General features: G+C 42.6%; 1 long non-coding RNA gene across 1 annotated transcript; it reads left to right on the forward strand.

Annotated features, from left to right (window-relative positions):
• The first annotated feature begins 3,941 nt into the window (after positions 1–3,941).
• LOC134911534 (uncharacterized) lies at positions 3,942–5,507 on the forward strand. The gene is made up of 3 exons (XR_010176647.1): positions 3,942–4,093; positions 4,398–4,419; positions 5,425–5,507. It is a non-coding gene; the product is annotated as an uncharacterized LOC134911534 (long non-coding RNA).
• Positions 5,508–7,724: the final 2,217 nt, after the last annotated feature.

The following is a 7,724-nucleotide window of genomic DNA, read 5'->3' on the forward strand; positions in this document are numbered from 1 at the left end:
CTAAGAGGGAGTTAGCCATTCTGGCCACACAAGCCAACTCCAAAAAAACATAGAGACAACATGAGAAACATGGGTGCTGCCCATCTGGAGAGACATCACTTTCTTTTTTTTCTCCCCGCCTGATGCTGTTCTTCTTGGCTTGGTCTGCGGAGCGACCTTCGTGGGCCCTGCCCAGTGGGCTGTTCTTCCTGGGCAGGGGCAGGGGAGGGAGCCGATGTGGGTGGCTCTCTGCCACTGTGGGCAAGGGAGACAGAGATGGCCTGGAGCCCTTGCAAGATGTTATTTGCAAGGTTTTGGAATGAGGAGGCAAGTTGTTCTTGTCCCTGCCTGATCTCTGCCAGACCTTGGCAGAGTTGAGCAACACCTTGCTCAACACTGGTTCGGTGCTCAGTGAGCCGGACAGCTATCTGGCTTACCTCCCGGATGACCCCGTCTTGAAAAGCATTTAGGCTCTCACCATACCTAGCTATTTCAAGCAGGATCTCCGGGATAGCAGAGGGTTGGGTGGGGGGACCAGTTGGAACCTGGAGAGGTGGGATTTGTCGGCCCACACTGCCAGACCCACTAGGTCCCTCCACCTCAGCCTCAGCCACATAACCCTCCTGTGACTCAAACTGCTCACCCCCCTGTGCTGTGTTATGTGGCAAGCAAATAGAAGAATGTGTGGAAAAAGAGGAGAATAAAGAATTATTTTTTTGTTTTTCAAACAGTTTAAATACCACACAAATATGTGTGTAAAATTACCTGGCAAGTCATGTTCCGTCAGGATCTCAGGCAGGTCCGTGTCCATATGAGACACTCCCGTGCCCTCCTCATAACTCACACAGTCCATCGCCATCTCCTCCAACTCTGTAAACTCCACAGCGACAGCTGGTCCTCCACCTGTAGCCCTTGAGGCATTCCACTCCGCAGACCTCTTGGCCTTCAGGCGGGATTTGAAGTCGGCCCAACTACATATGTTTTGATAAATAGGGGCAAGGTAGAGTATTATTATTTGAGGTAATAATATATAGGACACATGTTCTGCTTTTGTTTGCTATACACAACATCACATGTAACTACCTTTTTAAGACTACTTAGCACAGAGAATGGACTGCCAAGATGCACTTACCGTCGTCTAACTTCATGTGATGTTCTGACGATAGAGCCGACTTCATTCACAGAATGTGTGATGTCCCTCCAGATGCGATCTTTCGTAGCAGCACCCATGTTTTTCGGTCCTCTATGTATTTTGGACATGGCCTGCGTGACCAAAACACGCAACTCCCTCTTAGTGAATGCTGGCTGTCTTTTTTTACGTCTTGAGGTAGCCTGTGAGCTTTGGTCCTCTTGCTCCTCACCATCTTCCTCGTCACTAGCAGCTTCTGTATGTTGTGGTTGTGTGGGTAATGATGATTCTCCCTCAGTTTGCCCAGTATGTGTGTCTGCCAGGGTAACCCCACTTAACTGTTGGGTATCAGAGGCTGGAATGTCTCTAGTACTGGGTCCTGCCTCTTCCAAATCCGCAGAGGCGGATTCCAGCAATCGCCGCTGCAAATCTATGCGTTTCTTTGCCAATTCTACCTGCTGCCGCGTAATGCGGTCCATCTCTGCTGCGAAATCCTCACGAGTAGCCATGTTGGTAATGACATGTCTGTACGCACAGGTGTGTGGGTATTTATAGCTACGTGCGCAGCATTAATTCACACAGGTGTACATTATGCTAATAGTGTGACTGATTGTACTGCTTATTTAAGGGCATGGTTTGCAGTCTGTGAGTGTGTGTATGATGAAAGTAGTTGGTGTGTTTGGTGTGAGAAGGTGGTCTTTTGTACTTTACAGAGTGAGTACTTTTTGCATTGTCAAGCATACAGATTTCCGTTTATTAGCTTATAGCATGTAGAGCGTAGTGCGTTTTTTTTTGCGAAGTTTCGTTTGTGAGTATTCCTACATTAGTCATTTTTAAAGGCAAGTGTGTGTGGTGGTGCAATGGAGGTGGGTTTCTGTATTTTGGAGGATATCTGTTTGTAATTTAAATGTTTTTGTTTTTTGTTTTTTTTGGCTAACCTGTACTTTAGTGTATATGTTATATTTGTTAGTTTTTTTATTTGTGCTCTTAGCCTCCTTGTGTGTCTCTTGTAGGTCTTATTTATTGGAGAATTTATCCAGATTTGTTTCCTGGCCAATTAGCCTAATTTATTTTTGGTTTGATCTGAAGCAAGTCACTTGTCCTATCTTGAGCAGGTAAGTACCCTAGGCTTGTGTTTTGTGTTCTTTGTGCTAATTTTTTTATTTGTGCTCTTAGCCTCCTTGTGTGTCTCTTGTAGGTCTTATTTATTGGAGAATTTATCCAGATTTGTTTCCTGGCCAATTAGCCTAATTTATTTTTGGTTTGATCTGAAGCAAGTCACTTGTCCTTTCTTGAGCAGGTAAGTACCCTAGGCCTGTGTGTCGTGGAGTATGTGTGTGTTAAAAGTGTGTATCTTATGTTTGTATTTACATTTTTTTTTTTGCTTTATTTAATAAAAATTTTTTTTTGTTATTTGCTCAAAGTAGGGCTGTTCTTGGCTGTAATAGATACTAAAGGGACCCATTTTTTATAGAATGTGGTTAGAATTAGAAAACTCATTTACATTATTTATACTTAGTTGTTAGAATATATATTGTTGCTGTTATTATATGGGTATGTTTGGATTCTTTCAAACTTTTGTAATTGTTTTGATAACCTATGTTTGAACCACTTAGCTAATTTGTGTTTTCACTTTTGTTTCCAAATTTGTACTTTTGTGCCGTAATTGATTCCTGAAGAAATGTCGCATGCTCCTGCAGTAAGTTAACACCCATACACTTTTACTTTGATTATGGATGACAATGTGTGTTATTAAATTATGTCTTATTCACAATATTCTTACCTTCATTTTAAGTTGGTGATGTCGATTTTTATTGCTGCTGAAGCCCTCCCACCCCAACCCACGGAAGCACTCCCACCCCAACCGCCAGCCCTCCAACTGCAACCGGCTCCTCATCAACCAAGGCAACGGAGGCGTGCTAGGCCACCAATTTTCCATACCCGTGTCCTCCTTTTTGGGATGCCTGATGATGTGGTTTTGCGAAGATACAGGCTGCCACCTCATCTAATCCTAGACACTCTCTCCATAATAGAGAGTGATATGGAGGCTTCAATTCGGTATCCTACAGCAATACCACCATTGACACAATTCCTTGCTGTGTTACATTTTGTTGCCACTGGTTCCTTCCAACATGTTGTGGGAGACCTGGTTGGCATGTCGCAGGGCCAGTTCAGTAAGGTCCTGCGGCGTGTCAGCCAGGCTTTCATCAAGCGTGTGAAGCAATTTATTGCTATGCCTTTGGATGTTGGTGCCCTACATGTGGTGAAGCGGCAATTTGAGGAAGGTGGTAGTCGCTTCCCACATGTTACTGGGGTTGTGGATGGCACACATGTAGCTATTGTGCCACCAAGACATAATGAAGAAATGTATAGAAACAGGAAACTGTTTCATTCTCTGAATGTAATGGTTGTTTGTGGGCCATCCCTCCAGATCCTGTCCCTGATTGCGAAGTTCCCGGGGAACTCACGTGATGCCTATGTAATTAGACAATCAGGGATATGGCAGAGATTAAGATCAAGGCAAGGACATGTGGTTATTGGGTGAGTTTTTAACCAAATTTGTTTTTTAAAAATTTTTTCATAAAGAATATTATATTTATAATTTTTTCTTCTCATCAAACAGGAGACCGTGGATATCCTTGCACCCCCTGGCTCATGACTCCTTACCGTAAGCCCAGGCCAGGACCACAGACGGCATTTAACTCCGCGCTTACTGCCACTAGACAGATGGTGGAGCGCACAATTGGTGTCCTTAAAGGACGCTTTCGTGTGCTCCACCGCACTGGTGTATTCGCCGGAGATGGCAAGTAAAATAGTGGTCCTGTGCGCTATACTCCATAACATCGCTGTAAGGAGTCGCGTGGAGCTTCCTCAAACAGAGGAATTGCCTGATGAGGAGCCAGGGGTTGGGCGGAGATACGGTGGGGGGAGTGTTTCCCGGAGTGGCAGTCAAGTAAGGGCACACATTGTGGAAGAATATTTCAGGTATTTATTTTTAAATTTTAAAACATTTTTATTATCAAAAAACACTGTATGTTTCTGAGATTTTTGCTATGATGTCATTAAGGTAGCTATTGAAAGCTCATTGTTTGTTTTTTTTGGTGTGTGTCATTATATTCATATTTGTTGATGTAAATATTCTAACATGTTAACCTTACAATGTTTTTTTTATTTTTTTATTCAAGTTGTTTCAAAATTATAATCTTAAATTTTTAATTTCCATTCCTGTTTTCTTGAAATTAACAAACAACATATGATACTAAATGTTGTTCACTTTGTGACTGTGCAGCTGATTGCTCATACAAAAAGTGGTGAGTACCCAGTTTTTGAATTTATGATCATAAAAGTGTGTGTCTAATTGTGCGAATAGGTGACTATTGTCACACTTCCGCGACTGCATATTTCCGCTCTAGTGAACACCCCTCTACTCTTCACAGCACTGCAGCCAGCAATAGTGTTGTCAATGCACACATCAATAAAGTTTATTTAGATGACAGCATATATTTTAGACCAATCACATGCCAACACACACTATAAATATATGCCCAAATAAGGAAAACGCCATTGCCGTGCTGCACCTTTCACCAGGCGGGAGCTCCGCGTCCTGGTGCGGTGATGGACCGCTGCGTAGGCCGCGTTGGGCGCTTTATCCCAAATCGGGTTAAGCGCGAGGCCTACGCGGAGGTCCGCCACCTACTGAGGACTCGCGTCCGCAGCAGGCGGACCATCATACAATTAGAACGGAGATGGAGTGACCTACGCAGGAGGACTCCGGACCTGTTGGCGGAGATCCGCCAGCAAATCCGGCAAATGCGTGCACGCAGTAAGTTACATTACATAACAGAGATTATTAGCATAAACTTTGCAAATTTACACTAAGTGGTAGTCTGTAATTGCAACACTGACTGAACTAGTTTAATAAATATGACAGTGTGTGTGGTTAGGGCAAACAGTACTGACTGTAGCAAAGTGATTCAAAACAAGTGCATGTTGTACAGAATTAATACACAGGCTGGAAACTGTACCAAATAACTTGATCAGTGGTGTTAATATAATAAGGTGGCTTGAATAGTGATCTGGTGATGTTGCCTATACCAATCAATATGACTCAATGGAATAGATTCAGTAATGAGCATCAAAAATGTTTAGTATAATCATTTTGGTTGCTATGGACAACATCAACAGATTTAAAACTCATAAGAATAAAAAAAAACCCTAGCCCTGGGTCTTTTACATGGGACAGAACAGTGTAATTGACAAATGGTGTTTATGAAATTTTACATGCAATACAAAATATAATACATATATCATTATAGGACGACCACAACGGCAAGCTGATGCAGGGAGGCAACATCAGGCCCCTTCTCAGCCCCCCTCCCCTTCTCAACCCCCCTCCCCTTCTCAATCCCCCTCCCCTTCCCAGTCCCCCTCAGCTTCCCAGTCCCCCTCAGCTTCCCAGTCCCCCTCAGCTTCCCAGTCCTCCTCAGCTTCCCAGTCCCCCTCAGCTTCCCAGTCCCCCTCCCCTTCCCAGTCCCCTTCTCAGCCCACCTCTCCTTCTCCTTCTGTGCCCCCTTCTCCTCCTTCCCAGTCCCCTTCTCCTTCTCCTTCCAACTCCCCTTCTCAGCCCCCCTCACCCTCTATTGGACAAACACTCTCTCCGCCCCCCTCGCCCTCTCAATCAGACCCACCCTCAGAAAATACATTCCCAATCCCTCCTCCTTCCCCCATCTCTCCTCCTTCCCCAATCCCTCCTCCTTCCCCCATCCAGCCTCCTTCCCCCATCCCTCCTCCTTCCCCAATCCCTCCTCCTTCCCCCATCCAGCTGCCTTCACCACCCAGTGAATGGGCAGAAGAAGCTCCTGATGGACTAAGTGGTGATCATCATGTTGCAGAGGTAAGTAAGTGTTTTAACATTTGTAAAATAATGATTACCTACTTACACTTACAATGTCAAAACATGCACTGTTGTACTGTTGAAAATCTGCTACCAAGGAAAAAATTTTGAGTTATTATTCATGGTGTTCATGTTGCATTGAAATTTTTGTGAGTATCATTATATGTAGTGTTTATGTGTGCAATGTTTTGTGTGTCCACTCTAGGTCGACACTCATTAGTTCGACAGGGTTGCCAGGACAACATGGTTTATATGTGCTCAGTTTTCAGCCTAACATTTCTACCTGAGTGGAGTTTAGTATGTTGTTAGTCTTTTACACTTGTGCCTGTGTATTCATAATGTTTGCACTTTCAAATCACATGCTTCACTTTGTTAGCCAGCCGAACAACACAATGATTTGTAGTGTGAAAGTTAGACTCACAAAATGCTTATTGGATTTTTCAAAACCTGTTTGACCTTATTTAGTAAGGGCGGCTTTCAGGGAATGGGGGCATGCTAGGATATGTTGTCCTTCTGAAGATGTTGATATGCAGTGTGATGATGCAGGGCCAAACCTCCAAAAATTGAATTCTCTTCACTCCAGATGTGAATGAATGCCAACATGGTGTTACATTTACTAAGATGGTAGTTCTCTTTAACATGGGATGTTGCCCATAGCAACCAATAAGATTATACTTGTAATTTTTAAGTCCACTTTTACAAGATAATATGTATAATTTGATTGGTTGCTATGGTCAACGTCCCATCTTAAATAGAACTCCCGTAGTAGTAAATGTACCCCATGAAATGGTACACTTTCTTGTTTTAAAAAAAAACCCATTGCTGAGCAGGCTTGTGTGTTGTTCTGCTACTGATTTATCCTTAAAACAGCCATGATGTAGTCACTTAGGCATTAAAGCAGGCTTGTCCAAACTGCGGCCCTCCAGCTGGTGAAAAACTACACATTCCAGCATGCCCTGACACAGTTTTGCATTCTCTGACCCCAAAACTGTGTAAAGGCATGCTGGTATATGTAGTTTCACAACAGCTGGAGGGCCTCAGTTTGGACAGGCCTGCATTAAACTGTGCTTTGTGCCCTGCTTGTATAATAGGTAATGTGAGTAAGTTATTAATGTTTTCTTTGACTCTTCTTTTCAGATGCTGCAGTTGGAGATCCCAGCACTTTGCCAGCACTTTTAGGGCGGCTAAAAGCCCATTTAAGGGAGGTTATAGGCGATATAGAGGCAATTGAAAAAGTCCTCTAATGTTATTTTGTTAATTTTGTTTACATTTTATTGTTAAAAAAATAATAATAATAATTTAATAAAAATAGTTGAAGTTAAGTGGGTGTTGTGTTTATTTTTGCTATAAAGGAACAGCACATTGGCATGCAGAAATTGGTGACCTTAAACAGTTCACACATCTTACTTAAGATTTAAAACATAAAAATAGAACACAAAATTTTAAAAATACAAAACACGTTAGGAGGTTATGGATTCTAAATACATGAAAAGACATTTATTCACACACTACACATATACACAATACTTCAAACATTTGCATTAGAGCGTGACTAATTCCCATATCTATATTTGTCAATTTACAACAACAATGTTTATGGCCAATTATGGCTACAAAGTGTTCTTCTGGTATTCTTTGGAGACTTAGTTGGTCAGGACCATTGTCATTAATTACACTAATTGTGATCGTAATTGAGGAGGGCTTGTGGACTTTTAACAGAAT

The sequence above is a fragment of the Pseudophryne corroboree genome, chromosome 4 (assembly GCF_028390025.1).
Source record: "Pseudophryne corroboree isolate aPseCor3 chromosome 4, aPseCor3.hap2, whole genome shotgun sequence".
NCBI classification, from domain to species: Eukaryota; Metazoa; Chordata; class Amphibia; order Anura; family Myobatrachidae; genus Pseudophryne; species Pseudophryne corroboree.